The sequence below is a fragment of the Mauremys mutica genome, chromosome 6 (genome assembly GCF_020497125.1).
Source record: "Mauremys mutica isolate MM-2020 ecotype Southern chromosome 6, ASM2049712v1, whole genome shotgun sequence".
NCBI lineage: Eukaryota > Metazoa > Chordata > Testudines > Geoemydidae > Mauremys > Mauremys mutica.
Window position 1 is genome coordinate 125,104,794 of NC_059077.1, and position 22,585 is coordinate 125,127,378.

At 49.4% G+C, this 22,585-nt stretch overlaps 1 protein-coding gene and 1 pseudogene across 1 annotated transcript in view; one reads left to right on the forward strand and one right to left on the reverse strand.

Moving 5' to 3' along the window:
- The window catches only part of LOC123372263 (zinc finger MYM-type protein 1-like), a 40,241-nt gene extending 38,791 nt beyond the window's left edge, over nucleotides 1-1,450 (reverse strand). Inside the window, exon 1 of the mRNA XM_045020268.1 lies at nucleotides 1,392-1,450. The gene's annotated coding sequence lies outside the window, so the exon portion shown is untranslated. The remainder of the gene's footprint in view (nucleotides 1-1,391) is intronic.
- A 15,555-nt stretch (nucleotides 1,451-17,005) lies between these two features.
- Nucleotides 17,006-17,914, forward strand: LOC123372264 (annotated as a pseudogene).
- The last annotated feature ends 4,671 nt before the right edge of the window (nucleotides 17,915-22,585 follow it).

The following is a 22,585-nucleotide window of genomic DNA, read 5'->3' on the forward strand; positions in this document are numbered from 1 at the left end:
CACCTGTATACGACCAGTTACATACTTTGAAGGGTGTAAAATAATCAAATATTGTGCTAAATACAATGATACTCCAAACAGCTTCAGTTGGCACCTTGCAGGAGAGTGGCCCAGGCCATCAGTTGCCTGGAGACAGGGTGTTGGCCATTCTCTGTGCAGACAGCATCACACTGGCCCTCTAGGGCTTTACAACAATCACACCCCCTTATCCCACCATCTAGAGCCTTAAGAAATACATTGGGGAAACTGAGGCACACAGACAGTATTCAGAGAAAACACCTGTATACGACCAGTTACATACTTTGAAGGGTGTAAAATAATCAAATATTGTGCTAAATACAATGATACTCCAAACAGCTTCAGTTGGCACCTTGCAGGAGAGTGGCCCAGGCCATCAGTTGCCTGGAGACAGGGTGTTGGCCATTCTCTGTGCAGACAGCATCACACTGGCCCTCTAGGGCTTTACAACAATCACACCCCCTTATCCCACCATCTAGAGCCTTAAGAAATGCATTGGGGAAACTGAGGCACACAGACAGTATTCAGAGAAAACACCTGTATACGACCAGTTACATACTTTGAAGGGTGTAAAATAATCAAATATTGTGCTAAATACAATGATACTCCAAACTGACCACCAAATTTAAGTTGCATGTTTTTCCCCTCAGGTGAGGGTTCTGGGGTGGGGCTGGGGATGAGGGGTTCACAGTGCAGGAGCGTGCTCGGTGCTGGGGGTGCAGGCTTTGGGGTGAGGCAGGGCTGAGGATGAGGAACTTGGGGTGCAGACAGGCTGCCCCAGGGCTAGGGCCAGAGAGGACTCCCCATCACCACCACTGGCAGCAGCAAGCTCCAGGGGAGGGACCCCTCCTCTCCCCCCTGCCCCCCACAGCACACTCACTCTGCACCACAGTCACTGCATATGTTCCTTCCTAGGGCCCCTCAGGTCCAGAAAGCCCACTCACCTCCCCTGTGATGGGTACTAGGGGGTGGGGGTTGCCATCACAGGTAGCCTTCCATGTTGCTGCCCCTCACCATAACTTCACTGTGGATGGGGCTGCCCCTTGCCCAGCATGGGGCAGAAGTGGGGTCTGCATGGTGATGGCTATGGGGCAGGGGAGCAGGGTGTCATAAAATTCACCCAAGCCCCAGCTGCTCAGGTAGGTCTATGAATCCCCCTCCCCCATCTGCCCTGTGGTGGGTGGATGCTGGAGGGGAGGGGCACTGCCTTCACATATGGCTTCCTGCCTCCCTGACCCCTGCTGCAGCCTGCAGCCCCTCACCATAGCTTCAGTGGGGGGGGGGCGGTGGGAGGGGATGGCATGGGGCTGCCCCTTCCCCAGCGTTGGGCAGGAGTGGGGGCTGGGGGGCGAATCATAGGGTCAAACACTCACGGAAGCCCAGGACCTGCTCAGGTGGGTGAGGTCAGTCTCCGAGTCCTGGCCGGAAGTGCCCTTTGCATCTCCTGCAGGTAGGGGGAGGGGAGGGGAGGGCTGCCGAGCATGGCACAGCCCCCTCCCCCTCCCCCGGCCACTCCGGCCAGTGCTCCAGCAAGCAACAGCAGCCAGCAGCAGCAGAGGCAACAGGCAAGGCAAGGGAGAGAGACATGCCTGCGTTTAAGCCTCCAGCCTCCGGGGTGGGGTGGGGTGGGGTAGAGGAGAGGGCTGCCACCAGCACGGCGGGCCCCCCTCCCCCTCCCCCTCCCCCTCACTCGGAGATGGTACAGTCGAGACACACAGACGCAGCTGCCTGCGTTCAAGCAGTTAAGCTCTCTGGGGCCGGGCGGGGAGGGGAGGGGAGGGGAGGGGAGGGGGGAAGCTCTCCAGCCCTGGCGGCGGCGGCGGCGGCAGCGAACATTGATGGGGCAGAGCCCCTGCTTGGGATTTATTCATGGGGCTAAAGCCCCAGAGCCCCATGTAAGTCAGCGCCTATGGATGCAGGGACGGGACGGAGGGGACGAAGGGGGCAGGGACGGATGGACAGAGGGGACGGGACAGAGGACAAGGATGGAGAGACGCAGGGAAGGGAGTGAAGGATGGACGGAGGGGGAGGGTGACCAGATCGCAAGCGTGAACTATCAGGCCAGGTGCGCAGCCCCGTTGGGAGCCAGAGGCACACTGGTCCGCCTGGCCGTGTGCTACCAGCGTGCCCTTTCCTATGTGCCCTAAGGCATTCCTATGTTATTCCATAACATTCCTATGTGCCATAACATTCTTATGTGCTGAATAAGAGCACATAACATTCCTATGTTCCCCTCCCAACACCAGGAGGGGTGTGTGTGTGTGCCCTTTCCTATTCTTATGTGCTGATCAGTACTGTGGTAGCAGAACTGAAACTGAAAAGGTAGCAGGCAGGACTATGCACAAAGAGAAAAGGGATGTAGACCTGCCCTTTGTACCCTGCAGGACCTGTGGTCACAGGCCCTTCCTAATTTGGGGGGAACCAAGGAATATAAAAAGTAATCTCTTGTAAATTGAACCAATGTTGTCTGACTGCTAGAGTTGGAATCTTGATACTAATTTTTCCTAATGATTGTAAGTTATTTACAGTCACCGGGCTGGCCTTTGAGGACTGACAGATCACAGCCAGAAGCTCTTTGATTTTTGGGAAGGCCCCAGATCATTTTGCAGCTGGAGTGGGCAGCACCACTCAGGCTACCGTTGATACACTAGGACCATCACAAGTTCTTCTGCTGAGCATCCAGCATGACGTTTGACCACAAAAAGGGGCAGACAAATAGAAGAGGCAATATAGTATGTAGTGGGCTCAGGGATGAGAACAAGGGACTAATCCTAGCGTTGACACTGGCTCCCACTGTGGCCCTGGTCAAGTCACATAGGCCAAAATTTCCATACTTGAGTGCCTATAGTTATGTACCTAAATCATTGACTTTAATAGGGTATTAGAGCAGTGGAAGCTACTCCAGCCATTGATCTTTTCCCATTTTGCATACTGAGGAGGGAGAATGCTTCCTTGTGTCCCCCCTGGCAAGGATTCCCAGCACCCACGAGTTACTCATGTGGGTATTGAACATAAAATTTTCCCCATGCAAAAATACATTTTGTTTTCAAGCAATCCAAGGACTTAGTTGACACGGAGAATTTTTTTAGAAAAAGGGCAAAATAGCTTGACATTTCAAAAGAAATCACTGTTTAATTTTCTTTATAGTTCAAACATTATTTTAAAGGAGTTGAACTCAGATGTTCCTGAGGTTTAACAATGACTTGTATACATAGCTCCCAGAATGGAACCTGTGCAAACAAAAAATAAACAATAATAGTGTCTTTTAAATTCACTGTATTTTTAAAGACACACAGAGGAGAATCAGCCAGGCTGATTCATTGTATTTTCCCTGTGCTGATGAAGGAATTAGAGACAATAACAGAGCTTGACAAAACCAGCTAAAGCCACCAAACCAACTGGAGGGTTAAATCTATCAATCAGCAGTAAATATGAAATATAGGGGGGTGGGATCAGGGCAATGCCCTGGGGAGAAGCCCAGAGAACTCCTCTTCCCCAAATGTCAGAAGAGGAAAGGTGCTGGGATTTTTATCAGAATGCCCTCCCTGAGTCCTATTTAGAGATTCAGGTTCTTTAACATTATAGCTGTCCCAAGTTTGCATAGTGTAATGCTTGAATTTACATGAAGAGAAAGTAGAGAGTAAGTAGTAAAGTTCTTCCAATTTTAAACTAGATGTATATTAAATCTGTGCTAATTAATCAGATGCATAAAGAGTATTTAAGACAACAGCTCAGCCCCTCTCACCCACCCTCTCTCCATCACCATTGTCAACTTTCTCTGGATGTGTTTTTATGGATAAACTGAACTGATCTGACTGGCTGAATCAAACAATAAGTTGTTCTAAACGAATCACGATGCTTCAGGTCAATAACTGTTTGGGAAACATCTGTTACTTTACTGCTTCAACATTCAGCTGAGAAAATTATTAGATATATATTCTGATAATTTGAACAGAAAAAAAATCATCGTAACAGAACATTGAGAGAGGATCAAAGCCTTAGGTTTTGAAAATAAATATCACACGTCAACATTTTTTCCACAAATGCTTCGGCAGCGGGAGACCATTATCCTAAGATAACATTCTCCAGCAGAGAGATGATCTCTTAATTAGAGCAATATTTAAACTACTTTAGGATGCTTGATATAAATCCTGCAAACTGATTCATTGATACTTTTACTAAGATGAATTTTGATATCATGGGATGAAATCCTGGCCCTATTGTAGTTTATAGAACGAGGAGTACTCGTGTCACCTTAGAGACTAACACATTTATTTGGGCTTAAGCTTTCATGGGCTAAAACCCACTTCATCAGATGCATGCAGTGGAAAATACAGTAAGAAGATATATATACAGAGAACATGAAAAAATGGGGGTTGCCATACCAACTCTAACAAGATTAATCAATTAAGGTGGGATATTATCAGCAGGAGAAAAAAAACTTTTTGTAGTGATAATCAGGATAGCAAACAGTTGACAAGAAGGTGTGAGTAACACTAGGGGAAAAATTAGCATGGGGAAATTTTTTTGGAAAAGTTATTTTGTTGAAGAATTGCGACTTTTAGGTCTGTAATCAAGCGTCCAGGGAGGTTGAAGTGTTCTCCGACTGGTTTTTGAATGTTATAATTCTTGACGTCTGATTTGTGTCCTTTTATTCTTTTATGTAGAGACTGTCTGGGTTGGCCAATGTATATGGCAGAGGGGCATTGCTGGCACATGATGGCATATATCACGTTGGTAGATGTGCAGGTGAAGGAGCCCCTGATAGTGGGGCTGATGTGATTAGGTCCTATGATGGTGTCCCCTGAATAGATATGTGGACTGAGTTGACAACTGGCTTTGTTGCAAGGATAGGTTCCTTGGTTATTATTGTTGTTGTGTGGTGTGTGCTTGCTTCAGGTTGGGGGGCTGTCTGTAAGCGAGGACTGTCCTGTCTCCCAAGGTCTGTGAGAGTGAGGGATCATCCTTCAGGATAGGTTGTAGATCCTTGATGATGCGCTGGAGAGGTTTTAGTTGGGGGCTGAAGGTGACGGCTAGTGGCGTTCTGTTATTTTCTTTGTTGGGCCTGTCCTGTGGTAGGTCACTTCAGGGTACTCTTCTGGCTCTGGAACACCTGGCATTGGCCACTGTCGGTAGACAGAATACTGGGCTAGATGGACCTTTGGTCTGACCCGGTATGGCCGTTCTTATGTTCTTATACTTGGGGAAAATGACTAGCAACCTGGCTACCATGGCATGAGCTACCTTTGACAACTGATTGCCTCCTTATTACCAGAACATCATTACAGAAAGGAAGCTTGTAATGAAACAGGGCCAGATGTGGATAGCCGGGATAGCCTCCTGCTGTGCTCATTTGGGTTTGTACTGTAGTACGGTGCAGTGTTTCTTTACAAAGGGCAATTGTTTGCTACTTTCCTTAGTAGGGACTAGGTGAAAATAAGATGAAAAATTCCAGTTTTTTGTTGGATATTGTTTATCTGCTCCTTGCACATTCAGGGTAATAGCTTAGAACTTTCACTGAAACTGAAGTTGCATAAAATGAGTTTTGTTTTAATACAGTTTAATTTAATTACTTTCAATTCTCTGATAAACACAGCATTGAGTGGTGAAAAAGGGACTGTCACAAAGATAAGAATGGCAATAAAATATATACTGAAAACAACAGATGAGTAAGAGCTTCATTGTTTAAACAGTACATAGAAAGAAAAAACTATTATATATTAAGAAAAAAATAGGGAAATTAACAAACCAAAAAACCCTTCATTTAACGTTACTTACGTTTGCTTTCATCAATAAAATAAACCATAAAATAATTAGGAAATACAAAGTCAAGATTTTCAAAAACGATTAAAAGGTTACGAAATTTTACGTTCTCTTGTTAGCAAATGTCCAAATAAGTGTTGCCCTGGGCACCCTTAATTCAGTCCTCTTGTGCATTTCCATGATGGTGCAGACTTTCATTACCTGATCCCAGGAAGAAGATCAGCAGGAAGAAATGGAATAAGAGGAAAGAGAAGATGAGAAAAGAGGAAAGGAGGAAGAGGGAAGCCCAAAAGGACAAATTTCAAACACCCGCAGCGAGTCACAGATTCATAAATTCCAAGGCCAAAAGGAACCACTCTGGTCTGACTTTCTATTTAACATCGGCCATTGAATTTCCCTGAAAATAATTCCCACAGAAATTAAAGCAGATTGTTTAGAAAATCACACAATCTTGATTTTTTTTAAAAAAGGCCAGTTGTGGAGGATCCAGCACAACCCTCGGTGAATGGCTCCAAACCCTGAGGTTAAAAATGCGCGCTTTCTCTCTAGTGTGAATTGGTCTAGGCTTCAACTTTCAGCCATTGTCTGCTCTTAACCTTTATCTGCTAAAGTGAAGAGCTCATTAGTAAATATTTCTTCCCTTAGGCTCACCTTCCCTTAGGCTCTTTGAATGAGCTCCTGTACTCTATCAGCACAAGGAGGGTTTTCTAATCCTTTCATCATTCATGTGGCTCTTCTGTGAACCCTGTCCAATGTGAGAGCATCTGTCTCAAACTGTGGACACCAGAAGTGGACACAATTTTCCAGGAGTGGTTGCACCAGTGCTCAGTACACAAATATGGAACCTCTCTATTTCTACTTGAGATTCTGCTCTTTGTATGGCTCCAAGAGTCACATTTGCCCCTTTGGCCACTGGGAACTCATGGGGAGCTGATTATCCCCCATGACCCCAAGTCTTTTTCAGAGTTGGTGGTTCCCAGGTTTGAATCCTCTATCTTGTACACAGAGCCTATATTTTGTCTTACTTTCTACACAGGTGATGACTTCTTTCGACAAAATCTAAACACAGAAATGAAAAAAACTCATAAAGTATCTCCTCCCCACCAATCCCCTTGGTCCTCACAGAGAGACAGCAAAGATGGAGGCTTGCTGCAACCAGGCTACAGGGGTCTCCGAGCTTCCCCCTGCCCCATCCCTGTCCTGCCTGGCTGTTGTCAAGGGAGCTCTGTGAGGTCACATCCGCCTCATCGTCTTTGCCCAATAGGCTGAATTCCTGCCAAAGGCCTTTGTGAAGTCACTGCCACACTCACCTTTCCCTTGCAGGCCTGATGTCTGCCCCTGGCCAGCCCGGTTCGATGTTTGAGTTGCACCCCAAGATCTCCCCACTTGGTCATTATTGATTCTGGGGAGCAAGCAGGCTACCCAGTAAAACAGCAGAGTCTGTTCCTCACCCCACAATGAGTTTTTCACAGAGGTGTCAGTTGAGAAACAATTTGATGGCCTAATCCGGCCTCTGTTTCTCAGGCTATGAAATTTCACACACTTAGCACCATATTAAGCCCAATCGCTTGTAGGAATTCACTAAAAGGCACCTTCCAGAATGACAACAAGTTGTGATGTGAGGATAGCTGGAAACAGAGAATCCACCTTTCCCCTAGGTAATTTGTTCCAGTGGCTAGTGTCTCTCACTGTCAAAAATGTGTGCCTTACATTTCATTTGAATTTCTCAGGCTTCAGCTGACAGCCATTGGTTCTTGTTGTGCCTTTCTTGGCTAGATTGAATTAGCCCTGCCCCATGAAATCCGATCTCCCCGTCCTGCTGGGAGCCCCTCAGGCAGGAGCACCCCAGTAGGTGCCGCCTAGCTGTTTGTCTTCTGGATTTGGGACAGGACTTCCCCTGTATGGATGCTCTCCGTAGGGATATCAGATACACCTCCAGAGGCAGTGCAGAAGCAAGTGCACTGCATCAGCCTGTCATTGGGATCAGGGCTTTGGCCTTGGCAGCTTCTGCTTCAGCCACATCTCTGGGTGCCCAGGCTCAGGGCTTCTGACCCCTGTGGCCACCTCCACATTTGGGAATGTCTTGTAGTTTCAGAACGGTTGGTGGCTCCTTCCCTCCAAGCCCAGGTCTGAAGGCAGGACGGCAGTGAGGGTGGCAATGCTGTGACTCTCCTACAACAACCTTTGAACTCTTCCACTCTTCCATTTTGGTGGGGAAGCCCACCAAACAACATCTCATTGAGATGGACGTGTTCCCAGGGAATGTCTCAATTACAAGGAATCAACATTTCCCAGCTGAAATAAATATTTTGCTGGAAAACGTTCTTTTTTTTTTCTTTCAAAAGGACTTTTGGCTTCAGATTTTTTTTTTTTAGACTGTGGCTTTTCTGTTTTGTGGCACACAAGCAGACAAGTTAGAGAAAACATAAAATATTCTTGCTGAAAGTTTGCAATATCTTGTCAATTTTTTTATTAAGACCAGAACAATAGCACATAAGAACCCAAAAATCAGAGGGAGAGAACATAGGCTACTGCCTATAACAGAGAGGCACTACTCACTGGGTACCTGCTGACTGACTGGTGCTAAGTCCCAAGTTTGTTCTGCCTTACTGAGCTGCCTAGCATGCAAGCACGTACAGAAACGCTGCCCAACATGTAACATCACAGTATTCAATTTTAACACAACTGCAAATACATCAGAGCATCAACATTTTCTGTTTTACAAGGTCTCTCCTTTTTTGGAACCCTTGTTTCTAAAAAAGCCATGCGAGACTTGAATCAAATTTCAGTGACTAATTATCATGTGTGTGGCATCATCATTAATGCGTGTTCTATGTAGTTAGGTTATTGTCTTCTTTAGGAAATTTGGGGAAACAGGAGCCCTGGGAAACCCTGTTCCCCTCCTCCCCTCATACACACTGCACATTTGCTGCTACCTGGTGCTGGCTGAGCAGTAGCATTGTGACATCAGAGAGGATCCACCACTCAGCACCCGTCCCTCCAGTTCATTTGCATACTTGCGGAGAATGAATAGCAACCTGGCTACCATGGCAAGAGCTACCTTTGATGACTGATTGCCCCCTTATTACCAGAGCATCATTACAGAAAGGAAGTTTGTAAAGAAACAGGGCCAGATGTGGATTGCCGCGATAGCCTCCTGCTGTGCTCATTTGAGTTTGTACTGTAGTAGGGTGCAGTGTTTCTTTACAAAGGGCAATTGTTTGCTACTTTCCTTAGTAAGGACTAGGTGAAAATAAGATGAAAAATTCCAGCTCTTTTTCTTGGATATTGTTTATCTGCTCCTTGCACATTCAGGGTTATAGCTTAGAACTTTAGCGGAAACTGAAGTTGCATAAAATGAGTTTTGTTTTAATACAGTTTAATTTAATTACTTTCAATTCTCTGATAAACACAGGATTGAGTGGTGAAAAAGGGACCTTCACAAAGATAAGAATGGCAATAAAATATATATTGAAAAGAACAGATGAGTAAGAGCTTCATTGTTTAAACAATACATAGAAAGAAAAAACTATTATATATTAAGAAAAAAATAAGGAAAGTAACAAACCAAAAACCCCTTCATTTAACGTTACTTAAGTTTGCTTTCATTAATAAAATAAACCATAAAATAATTAGGAAAAGAAAGTCAGGATTTTCAAAAACGATTAAAAGGTTACGAAATTTTTACGCTTCAGCTGACAGCCATTGGTTCTTGTTGTGCCATTTTTGGCTAGATCGAATTAGCCCTGCCCCGTGAAATCTGAACTCCCTGTCCTGCTGGACCCCCCAACCAGGAGAACCCAGTAGGGGCCTCCTAGCTGTTTCTCTGCCCGGCTGGGGGCAGGACTTCCTCTCCGTGGGGATATCAGACGCACTTGCAGAGGCAATGCAGAAGTGAGTGTGCTGCATCAGCCCGGTGTTGGGCTCAGGGCTTTGGCCTTGGCAGCTTCTGCTCCAGTCACATCTCTGGGTGCCCGGACTCAGAGCTTCTGGCCCCCTGTGGCTGCAGCCAGTGCTGGGACACTGGGCTCAGGACTTTCATGCCCTTCCCAACTCCTGACGGCACTCTGGGTACCTGGGCTCAGGGCTTCTGCCTGGCATCTGAAGTGAGAGCTCTGGGCTTCCCTTGCAGTTCCTTCTGGGGCTCAGGGGTCCATTTCTCTGAATGCCCCGAAAATGGTAGGAGCCGAGCTGTTCCCAAGTAATAGGTAGGAGCTGAGGTGCTACAACATGAAACCTCTCTGAGGCTCTTATCTGCTCCACAGGGACGCCTGTCTTCTCACTCAATTAGCAGTGGGAAAGGGGAAAATCCCAAGGAGGCTCCTCCTCGCGCTCACAGGCTGTCAGGGGCAGAGAATTCACCCCAAGGCCATGCTTATGAGTCTGTATCATAACACGCATGCACAACAGCACTGCACAAAGTTTATAAACGTCACCTTAACTCTGATGGTTCCTAACGTTTAAAGGCCCCCAGGGGTGCAACTTGGAGCTGGGGTACCGCTGAGCTCTCTGTCTCCCCAGCCTGGGCTCCCTCTCACACTGCTGCTGGGAGAAGATGCAGCTCGTTCCCGTCCCTGCACTCACACAAACCTTTGCACAGGCAGGGACACACCCAGCTGCAGGGACCAGGAAGCTTCTCCCCAGCTCCCCAGCCTAGGTCCCCAGTGCTGCAGCGTCTTGCCCTGGCCAAAAGCCTGACGGGATCACTTTATTACCCAGTCTGCTCCTCCCTCCAAGTGGAGAGGATCATGCACCAGTCTCTGGTCCTGAGCAGGTGCCCCAAGCACATCTAGCAAAACGAAGAGTTTTAGGGGGAAATAGAACACACATTGATTAACTATGCAAAGATAGGCTTGAAGGGATTGTAAGCAATGAGCGCACAGCTCAATGCAGGTTACCCAAGAACTGAACCAAAAGAACCCTCTGCTTTGGCCTCAGCGGCAGATCTGGGACGGTGAGAGCTGAATTCCAGACTCACTTTCCTGCTCAGCCGCAGCTCTTTCCCCCAGGTCTCTCCCCTCGCCGGCAGGCTCCGGCTCAGCGGCTGGCTCCAGCCACCGCAAAGAGTCCGAACCCTCCCTGCCCCCCAGAGCTGGGCACAAAGGGGGCTAATGCAGATCTCTCCCCCATACAGACCCGGCTGGGGCAGCAGCAGCAGCAGCCCAGGCACCCACCGGCCCCCCAGCAGCTCCCACACTCCAAATGCCCTGCACCGCACACACCCGCCGGCCTCACAGCTCCTCCCCACCCTCCCATGGTCTCATGGGCTCATAGACTCATAGACTCGAAGGTCAGAAGGGACCATAATGATCATCTAGTCCCACCTCCTTCACAACGCAGGCCACACAATCTCACCCATCCACTTCTATAGCAAACCCCTAACCTATGTCTGACTTACTGAACTCCTCAAATTGTGCTTTGAAGACCTCAAGCTGCAGAGAATCCTCTAGCAAGTGACCAGTGCCCCATGCTGCAGAGGAAGGCGAGAAACCTCCAGGGCCTCTGCCAATCTGCCCTGGAGGAAAATTCCTTCCCGACCCCAAAGATGCTGATCACTTAAACCCTTAGCATGTGGGCAAGACTCACCAGCCAGCACCCACGAGAGAATTCTCTGCAGTAACTCACATCCCAACCCATCTAACATCCCATCCAGACCACTGGGCATACTTACCTGCTGAGAAACAAAGATCAATTGCCAAATTCATTGCCAAGATTAGGCTAGCCCATCATACCATCCCCTCCATAAATGTATTAAGCGTAGTCTTGAAGCCAGATATGTCTTTTGCCCCCAATACTCCCCTTGGAAGGCAAGTCTAAACTCCCTAGTGTCCACTTGATAGCCACTGGTTCTTCTTCTTCTGCACAGCATCGCTCGTGGAGAACAAGGACCTGCACATCTACAGTCGTACTCTATCTTTGTTTCAAGAATGAAAACAAACTAGCGCCTCAGAGGACCGGAACGGATTTCAGCTGATGGACAGCTTTGCTCAGTGTTTGTACATTTTAACAGGAATATATTGAAAGATTAAATTCATTTCACGTCCCCGTTCAGCGGAACTCCTGAACATACAGGAGATGGATATGAAAATATAGGTCAATTAAAAAAGAGGACATGTAAGAGAGCAGCTGGACTTGAACCAGAAACCTCTCGATCTGCCCTCAAATGCACCACCACTGAGTTCCCTGAGGCAGCTGAGTGTTGGAGCCAGTGATCTTGAAGAGTATGAAGGGGACACTTATTTCAAAGAGCTTCTCTTCCATTCCCAGACATGAGTGGTTTTAAAAATGGAGTTTCATTACATTTTCTATGTGCATGTAAACACCACAGCTTGCACAATCCCCACAACTGCTCAGTCTCACCAGAGCACAATAACTTTGGAGGCCCCACACCCAGCTACCCAGCTCTGCGGTCTTTAACCTCTTCAGCAGTTCTCCAATGCCTTAAAGCCACAGGGCACAGCATGGAATTTGATCCCATTAATCCTAAATCAATTTGGATGAAAAATCTTTGCAAAAATATTTCATTTTCCAAACCAAAAGCATCTCCCGTTTGTGGCGTCCCCTTAAACTGTCTCTTCGCACACAAAGAGGAGACACTTCAATTTGGAAACGAGATAAGATGCTTCAGTCAGGGTAAGCAGTTGCTCCCCTTCATGATTGAAAGATCATAAAATGCCAGTAAAATTGACTTTCAGCCCTTACACAGCAGACCCCACTGACGGCATCTCCCCGGGGCCGGGTGGAGCCAGCTCACCTTATCAAACCTTCCCATACCCGGGGGAACGGGAAAGTGCCAGGCTGCAGCGCCACCTAGCGGCCACAGGACAAATCGCCGGCTGCTGCACCTGTGGGCACTGGGAGTTCGCTTAACATGGAAAGCTGCCTAATGCAAGTTGGCAAAACGGGGGTCTGCTGCACTACATCATCATCTGCAATGACTCAACCCGATAGGACACCTCCTGTGCTACGCTGCTACTAGTGACCCTCTCAAACAGGTCCCCACAGCTCCCCAGCCTCCCCCCACCAGGAGGCAGCTAGGAGAGGCTTGTTACACTGCTCTACAGCCAAAATGCTTCTGAAATAAATGGAGTCCAACTTTACTAATTCTGGGTCACTGAGAACGAAAATGATGCTTAAAATTCTTGATTGGCTCTAGTTTTCAAGATATGCTATTGAGTCAGTATTTATGACCCTTGACTTGGGAATGGCGGAGGATAAGTGAGTTATAAAGGGACGGGATCTCAATTTAAACCAGTAATGACTAAAATACATCTTTGACTGGATCTATGAATAAATCTATGAATGGCTTTGGACAGTACTTGCTTTTTAGGCAAAACAATGAAGGATACAATCTGAAGCTGGTATTGCCTCATACATGATATGAATTGCATCATGTTATTCCTAGAAGTCATGGATGATGCAATCATAACGAAGCTGAACCAATTGCCCTATATCAGCTCTAGAAATCATACAGTGTCTTGCTCTCTTATTTGTCAGTGTTTGATTTTGCAAAACATCTTTAGCCAAAGTGAGCAGAGATGCCTCGTACTTGTGTGAACAGTGCAGATAACTTGTGCTATGTTTGTGGTGAAGTGACTTTTGCATCACAAAAGTGCAGTATAAACACTATGGTTAAGAAAGCCTATCACTTTTCTTTTGGCTGCAAAATTGGAGATCAGGTGTGTGTTGGAAGCAATGAGTGTGGCAATCTCAGTGAACCGACGGAGGGTGACGGTGGTCAGAGAGAGACAACGGAAGGTTAAAGGGGCACCGATGGGCATAACGATGATGATTGTGTTGTATTTCATTCCTTAGATCTGGTGCCAGCGCCCGTCCCTTTAGCCTTATAGTTTACCAAGAGTAAAACTAAATATCTGTTGAGATACAAGGGAGAGTCTGTGTCCATTCCTGCTAGCTGCACAGGGGTTTGACGTTGCTGCTTTCAATCCTCCGGCTCTGCCGAGACAAGGAACAATTCAGGCGGTCACTGAACTGAAGGAGGGAGACGATTTTCTGACAGGGAGGGATGGCTCCTCTTAAAGGTGTTTGGCAGGCAGCCTCCTTCCCAGGTCTGTCCCGACAACACCCAGTTGAAAAGGGACTCTCCCCAGCCCTCCTCAGCCCGGTGAAAATGAGCGAGTGAGTGAGCATGGGGGAGAGCGAGCGACGGAGGGAGATGGATTGAGCGGGCTGGGACCTCGGTGAAGGGGCAGGATGAGGGTGTTCAGTTTTGTTGGGTCAGAAAGTTGGCAACCTCAGATCCAGGGGAAACAACTCAAACACCCAACGAGTCTGGCCAGGGGCAGGACATCAGCTTTGAGGGGAGGGGTGGGTGTGGCAGTGACATCACAAAGGCATTTTGCAGGAACTCGGCCTATTGGGCAAAGGTGTTGGGGAGGGGGTGACCTCACAGAGAGACCCCAACATCAGCCGGGCAGGACAGAGGTGCAGGGCCAGGCCAGTCTCTGAGACCTCCTGGCTTTGCTGCCGCAAGTCTCCTTCGCGAGGTCTCTCCTCGAGGGCTGAGAGAGAATTAGGATTCAGAGTTGTGAGCATGAGGAGGAACCTCTGTGGAGTTTTCTCCTTTCCTACCAATGATTGTGCCGAAAACAAACTTCCCTTTGAGAAGGTAAGAGGCTCAGAGAGGTTTGGAACCTGTTCCGTATGATCCACCTGGTGCAGGCAGCATTCTAGGCCCAGACATCACTGGCTTCAGGTGGCAGAATTTGATTTCCTACCTAGGGTTTGATGGTTGGAATCCCTGGGGACATTAGGGTTTGTCCTTTTTGGTTTCCCTTTTCCTCTTTCCTCCCTCCTTTCGCCTCTTGCTTCTTTTTTCCCTTTTCCCAGCTTCCCTCCCTCTAACAAGGAGGGACGTGTTAGCCAAAAGGGCCCGTTCTCCCCGGAGCTTACCCAATTACACCAAGGAGGCACGGAAGACCAGGAAGACGAGTACCATTAGCTTTATTGATCGATCAGCTGAGCGGGTGTCCTCGTCTCGGCTAATGCCCGAGAGAGTCACACCTTACATGGCCAGAGGGGCTTACCTTTATACCCCGAAACAAACAACCTTGTTGACGTCTTATTTGCGTTACTTGGCTGACCCTATAGGTCCTGTAAATGTATCTATAGGGAATATTGAAGTACATAGAATACATATATCAATCAAAAAGGAACAAGATATGCATAACTGTCACAGATACATCCATCATGATAAGGGTGCAGCTGTACGGATACATTTATCATTGTAAGGAAGACATAAGATATCTGCTTTGACCTCCTATCCTATCATACTAACTACTTTTGGCTTCATGCATGAGAAGATGACCCATTAGGCTAACTGCTTTTGGCCATAAGCATAAAAAGGACAGCTGCACATATGTTACGCCAAGCGTGGGCCTAGCTGATAAGCATGAACTAGTACAAACCAAGCATAAACTGATAATAGCTGACACAGGCTTTTCTCTCTGCTTGCATTTTAAGGCCTTGATTTTACTTATGCTAAGGGCCTTGATTCTACCTATGCTAAGGGCCTAGTCTTGCTAACAGGCTTGTATTGGCCTATTTTTCTAACAGACGTGTCTGGAGTGCGGGCAGGGGAGGGGTATTGCTCTCATTGCAGAGGTCCTCACCAAGAGGTGGGGCTGGATCTGAGAGTGATCCCGTCTGATGGTGACCTGGGCTGTCCTTTGGGACATCTGGTGAGACCTCTCAGCCTCCCGGCCCTCAGAGTCTCAGTTCTGATTGGCTGAGCAGGGGGCTATCGACACCAAGGAGACTCAGGTCCTTTTGGTCTTTTTACAAATCAGGCAAAGAAGTCACAACCAATCCAATGTACGGGATTAATCTTGCTGCTTCTCTCCATTAATTGTCTCTTAGCAGGTGATGATTTCCTCTAATGTTCTAGGTCTTCTAAAATCCTTGCTGAATAATTACTATGAACCACTGTTGGTCTGTAGCTCACTTGAGAGCACTTTATTCTGATCAGTCAACGTATGAAATTCAAGATATGAGAGAGAGGTTGAAAGTCAGGAGCAGTGTTTCCTCTAATTTGTTATGTCCGTGTGCGGAATGAATTTTGTTGTGTGCACCAATACGGAGGTGAGGTGTGACACCTCACCTGTCTATTGGTGCTCATTCCAAACTTCATTCTGCACATGGATGGTGTGTGACGGGGTGAGGCTGAAGGGTTAGGAGTGTGGAGGGGGGCTCAGGAAGGGCAGAGGTTGGGGTGCCAGGGCTCCGGCTGGGGGTGCAGTCTCTGGGGTGGGGTTGGGGATGAGAGGCTCAGGGCTGGAGCAAAGGGTTGGGGTGCAGGGGTGTGAGGGCTCCGGCTAGGGATGCGGGCTCTGGGTTGGGGCTGGGAATAAGGGGCTTGGGGTGCAGGTTGCCCCAGGGAGAGAGAACTCCCCCGCAGCTCTCTCTCACCACAGCAGATCAGGGTCAGGTGAGAGGGCACCTGTCTCCTGGCCACAGCAGCGCTGGTGGGGCTGGGCTGGGTCGGGTTGGGGCAGCGGGAGGGAACAGGATTTATTTTTCCTAAGTCAAAAGGGGGAAGGGAAGGCGTTATGCTCAGTTTTTACCTTATAAACTTAAGTCCTGTCTAACCCACAGGACACTTTGGGAATAAGATACCATGTTTTGTGGTGACATCACAAGAGCAGAGGATGTGAGAACTACAGCAACAGAGATGGCAGGGAGGTTAGAATCAGATTGTTTCAAATGCTGACATTTAACAGCAACGCTTAGCTAACACAATGGAGAAAGGAATTCTCTGCTAAAGATTCAACCTGACGCGATATATCGATCCCCGAAGGCGTGCCCGTCGACTCCGGAATGCCACCAGGGCGAGCGGCGGTAGTGGAGTCGACAGCGGGGGCTGCGGACGTCGATCCCGCGCCGTGACAAGGGGAGGTAAGTCGAAATAAGATACTTCGACTTCAGCTCCTCTAATCCCGTAGCTGAAGTTTTGTCTCTCTCCTCGGCCCCGCCCCCTAGTGTAGACCAGGCCTAGGTATCTCCTCGCAGTGATCCCCTCCCTGTGGCCACTCTAACGTTACTGGAGAGAAATCAACCTCCCATCCCCCGCCTCCTCTGCTGGGGGATGCAAACAGCCACAGCTGGGGGTAACCTAACCGGAGGAAGATCTGTGACTCCCGGCTCTGGGCCCGATCAGCACCTGCGTTAGGGCAGCTGGATGGGAGGGTCCTCGTAAACCACGGCTATGGCGCTGGACACGATGGAGCTTGTCTGGAACACCATGGGGAGATTTTTCAATCAGTTACTGGGAGACCCCCAAGGAAACAAAACGGTGTGTGAGAGACTCAGGCCCCACAGACCCACAGACACTTCCCAGGGAGGCACCCAAAGTGCTCTGCAGAAACAGCCAGTGTTACCCCCACTCCCAAACAACTGCCCCCCCCCCATTCCTCCCATCCATCAAACTTGGGGAAGGCCTTTGCCTTCGTTTTTCTGGGAAAGGTGTCAGCGACATCCTTGCTGGGCAGAGCGGGCTCCACAGTTGAAACAGTGACATTTAAATGGAGGACTCTTCTGTCTGCCACAGTGGATGCAGCCTTTCACCAAGAAGGAAATCATTGGCTTCACTGTTGGCTCTATCTCCTCCTTGTTGTATCTGTTCTCCCGAGTGCCCCAGATCTACACTAATTTCAAGAGGAAATCTACCGAAGGGGTGTCATACTATCTTTTCGCTTTGGTGATCCTGGGGAACTCGTTGTATGGAATGAGTGTGCTTCTGAAGAACCCAACCCCAGGGCGAGCTGAAGGCAACTACATCATTCATCACCTCCCCTGGCTGACTGGCAGCCTGGGGGTTCTGTCTCTTGATGTGATTATCGCCTTCCAGTTCCTTGCCTATCGGAAGAGAAAATCTCACACGTCTGCTGAAAGAGAGGCCTTGCTTGGCGAGCAAGATGAATGAACCCCTTGACAGCTGACTAAGGAACTTTCCCCAAGCAAGAATGGAATACTGGACTTCAAACTAGGGCACAGCAAGTTGCCATCAGGTTCCTAGACCTGTTTTCTGTTAGCGGGAGTTGCCCTTAAGCCAATGTGTGGTATGATGCTTCCTGCAGAAAGTGCTTGGCCACCTGGCAGAGGACTTTCGTGCTAGATCTCACCTGCTTGGAGTGATGACTCAAAAGGGATGAAAATGAGGTGGCTGTGGTGGGGCTGTGGGGGTTGACTTTGAGGGCTGTGGCAGGGCGCGCAGATGGCTGTGGTGGGGTTGTGGGGGATGAGTTTGAGGGCTGTTGCAGGGATTGAGGTGGCTGTGGTGGGGCTGTGATGGATGGGTTTGAGGGCTTTGGCAGGGAATGGGGGGCTGTGGGTGCGAGTCTGAGTGCTATGGCAGGGCACGGGAGCGCTGTGGTGGGGCTGTGGGGGATGGGTTTGAGGGCTGTTGCAGAGCACGCGGGGTTGTGGTGGTGCTGTGGAGGATGGGTTTGAGGGCTGTGGCAGGGCATGGCGGTGGCTGTGGTGGGGCTGCGGGTAATGAGTTTGAGGGATGTGGCAGGGCACGGAGATGGCTGTGGTGGTGCTGTGGGGGAAGGGTTTAAGGTCTGTGATAGGGGTTGGAGGATGTGGTTGGGCTGTGAGGGATGAGTTTGAGGGCTGTGGCAGGGAATGGTGGGCTGTGGGGGTGTGGGGCTGTGGGGGATGTGTTTGTGGGCTGCGGCACGGCACGGGGGGGGGCTTTGGTGGGGCTCTGGGGGATGGGTTTGAGGGCTGTGACAGGGAATGAGGTGGCTGTGGTGGGGCTTTGGGGGATGAGTTTGAGGGCTGTGGCAGGACGCGCAGGTGGCTGTGGTGGGGCTGTGGGGGATCGGTTTGTGGTCTGTGATAGGGGTTGGAGAATGTGGTTGGGCTGTGAGGGATCGGTTTCAGGGCTGTGGCAGAGAATGGGGGCTGTGGGTGCGAGTCTGTGTGCTATGGCAGGGCACGGGAGGGCTGTGGTGGGACTGTGGGGGATGAGTTTGAGGGATGTGGCAGGGCGCGGAGGTGGCTGGGGTGGGGCTGTGCAGGATGAATTTGATGGCTGTGGCAGGGCACGAGGGGCTGTGGTGGGGCTGTGGTTGATGACTTTGAGGTCTGTGGCAGGGAATGAGGTGGCTGTGGTGGTACTGTGGGGGATGGGTTTGAGGTCTGTGATAGGGGTTGGAGGAAGTGGTTGGGCTGTGAGGGATGGGTTTGAGGGCTATGGAAGGGAATGGGGAGACTGTGGGGTCGAGTCTGAGTGCTATGGCAGGGCACGGGAGGGCTGTGTTGGGAATGTGGGGGATGCGTTTGAGGGCTCTGGCAGGGCACGGGGGGTTGTGGTGGGGCTGTGGGGGGTGGGTTTGAGCGCTGTGATAGGGGATGGGGGAATGTGGTGGAGCTGTGGGGGATAGCTCTGAGCGCTGTGGCGGGGTGGATGGTGTGCAGGAACATGAGCTGCTGGGCCTCATCCTGCACCCACCACTAATTCACATCCCACTGCAGGCAGTTAGCCAGGATTCATGGCAGGATGACAGCTGGCTCTTCCATCCATGACTTTAGCATGATCTACCTGGACTTGGGTGGTGTCCTTCTGCGTGCCCAGGGTGAAGACGGCATGCAGGGCAGCTCGAAGGAGGTGGGTCTCCAGCTCTGGCTCAAGGGCAGGTGTCATGGTGCTAGCAAGAGAGAGGAGCCGGTATAGGCCTGTGCAGTGCGGGGGTGGCACTGGCACCAACACGGCCGCGAAACTGCAGGGAACTAGGCAGAGGCTGGCGAGAATGGAAACTGAGGCACCGAGCCAGGGAATGACAAGGCCAAGGTTTCCCAGGCAGACAGTGGCAGGGCAGGAATAGTGCCTGTTCCATGGACCCTGCTGCCCCTCCTGTATCCGATCCTGGGAGTGAGCCTCTCCCCAAAGCCATTGCTATGTTACTGGAGTGAAAAGAACCGCCCAGCCAGGAGAGAGTGAACCTTTCCACCACCTCTGCCACAGGAGCCACCCTTGGGAGGTGACCTGGGAGCGGGAGGGACATCAACTCCCAGCCCTGGGCCTGAGCAGCACCGGGGTTAGGGGAACCGGGCGGGAGGGTCTCGGTACCTGAGGTTGCCCACAGCAATCAGGGAGTTAGCGAGATGCCGCTGGGTGGAGAGTTATCAGGCAGCTCCTCAATGAGCTCCTTTGAGACCCAAAGGAGCGTGTGAGATTCAGGCCTCACTGACACTTCCCAGTGAGGAGATTACACAGCCAGCACCCCACACAGCCAGCAGGATCCCCCCGCCTGCCTCCCGCTCCTCCGATTCCTGCCCACTAGTGACCAATCTCAGAGTTTCCCCGTCTCTTCTCCCCAATCTTCAGCCACAACAATCCCTGCCCTCAGCGGCCCCTCCAGCACCAGCCATCCCACATCCATTGGCCCGGGGAGACCCCTGCCCCTCTCAGGTCTCTGTCCTCCCTTCAGCTGCTGGGCGCCGTGTCTCGCTCACCACAGTCCTCTCCACCACAGCTGCCTTTTTCCAGTGGAATGAAACAGAGGCTATGTTCCTTGTATCACCATGGCGGGAGGGAGAAAGAATCCCCCCACTTTATTTCTCTCTGTCCACAAGGCCATGATTTCCAACTTTGTGGAATGCTTCGATATCACTCATAAAGTCTCATGTACCCTAGAGTAAGGGTTCCTATGGGTAGGGATCCCCAGCCTAGTGTTAGGGTTCCTATGGTCAGGCTTCCCACCCTAGATTTAGGGTTCCTAAGTGAAGCCACCCTGCCCTATTTTTAGGGCTCCAGGCCCTAGGGGGTAAGGTTCCTATGGGTAGGCCCATTGGCATTAGTGTTAGGCTTGATGTGGGCAGGCGCTGTGAGATGGTGGCTTGTGTTAATCCCCAGATGGCTGGAAGCAGGCCTTGGAGCTCCCTGGCTAAAGGAGGGGGAGATGAACCTTGAAGAAGGAACCTCAGCCCCCCTACCTCCCCGCAGGGAGGGGATTTGGAACGCGAGACAACTACCCTGGTGGCGGTGGGAATTGACTTCGTGACCTCAGTGTTTTGAGTGCATGGCTTGAGCGAACTTCCAGAGGGCTGGAGGCGGACCTTTGTGCACCTAGCATAACCCTATCCTAAAACCAAGTGGCCCATATATGGAAAGAGTTACAATGGCAGGAACCCTAGCCATGGGAATCCTAACCTAGGGCCGGGAGTGAGATCCATAGAAATCCTAACCCAAGCTCCTAATGTCCTACCCATAGAAATCGAAACCCTCTCTGCAAGTGGAGTAAATACTGGACTCCTAACCCCAGCAAGAAGTGGCTTGCCCGTACCAAGCCTGTACCTAGGGAACGGTGCCCACTCGAGAGATGCCCTAACCTTAGGATGGGGAGTGCTACAGATAGGAATCCTAACCTCACCTCCATGTGGCCTTCCCATAAGAACACGAACTCTAGGGTGGGAAGCCCTACTCATAGGCACCCTAAGCCTAGAGCAAGGAGCCCTAACCACGGAAACAGTAGGACGTCGTTCCCTACGCACTTGAGACCCACCAATTTCCCCGAACCGAGCTTTTCTGTGATTGGCACAACATCCTAATGGCAATAAGATGGAGCTTCAATGATAAATTTCTCACACGCAGTGATCAGCAATGTCTTGTCTCGAGTTGTAATGTTCATGAACCGATTTCTTCCAAATGATGAGGGCAGTTTAATGATGGCTTTAATGTGGTTTCCATGTGCTTGTGACGTTTGTCGCAAGCACTGCTCAGGAAGAACATTCTCCTTGTTTGTAATTTTCAGGAACAGATTGCTTCCAAAGGTTCGGTAGAGACTCCCAATGGCTTTTAGCTGACGCTGACCTGGGAAAAGTTTCCAAGTGCCAATTCTAAGAGTCCAACTACATCTTCATTTACACACCTTACAAACTCCTGGAGCCTGCTGCACTTAACAATTTCAAAATAATAAAATACAGATAAAAGAGAATATTTCAGCTAGTCTATTAAGTCATAATCTGATCTGAGTAAACGGGATAGGACACCTCATATTATGCACTGCTCCTAGTGACACTCTCCAATGGATCCCCATCCTCCACCCACCATGAGGGAGGTAGGAGCGGCTTGTTAGCCCTACTTGAAAGGGGGAGAAGCTAAGGCTGAGAAAGGAGAATTGACTTGTCTTAGGTCGTCACAAAGCCAGTCAGTGGCAGAGTTGGGAATAAGACCCAAGTGTAGGAACTTTACACTTCTTAAGCACTAAGGGGGTAGGAAAACCGCCCCCGTATTTAGAGCGGCTGAAGTGGTTCCCCCCTCCCCCACATCCAGTCAGGAGACACTCTGATTAAGCGCCGACCAGGTGTTTACAACTGGAGTACGCAGTGCATAAAGCACCAATCAGGAGCAGGGCCGTCCTTAGGATTTATGGTGCCCTAGGCGAGATTATTAAACTGGTGCCCCTGTGCCTGATCTGCTCTTAGCAACACAAATATAAGCATACAGTATTGGAAAACTTGCCACATTCACGTTATTAAAACCAGTTTAACTTAATTAAGCACACTGTAATGCTGATGCACTAGCACTAAAGAAGTAGCCCTATAGAAAAAATTCTGATTTGACAGAATGATACAAATAATATAATTTTTGTAATTTGTCAAAATTTTATTGGAAATGTATATGAAGAGGTATTGAAACAAAGATTTATTTTTAATTAAAAGCAATCTTTCTGGCTTTTTTGGCTGCAAAATCAGTTTAATAAGCTGGTTTTCCAAACAGTGGGAAAATATAACCCTAGTTTTACTGCTAGGTAAAGCACAAAGTGACCAAAATGAA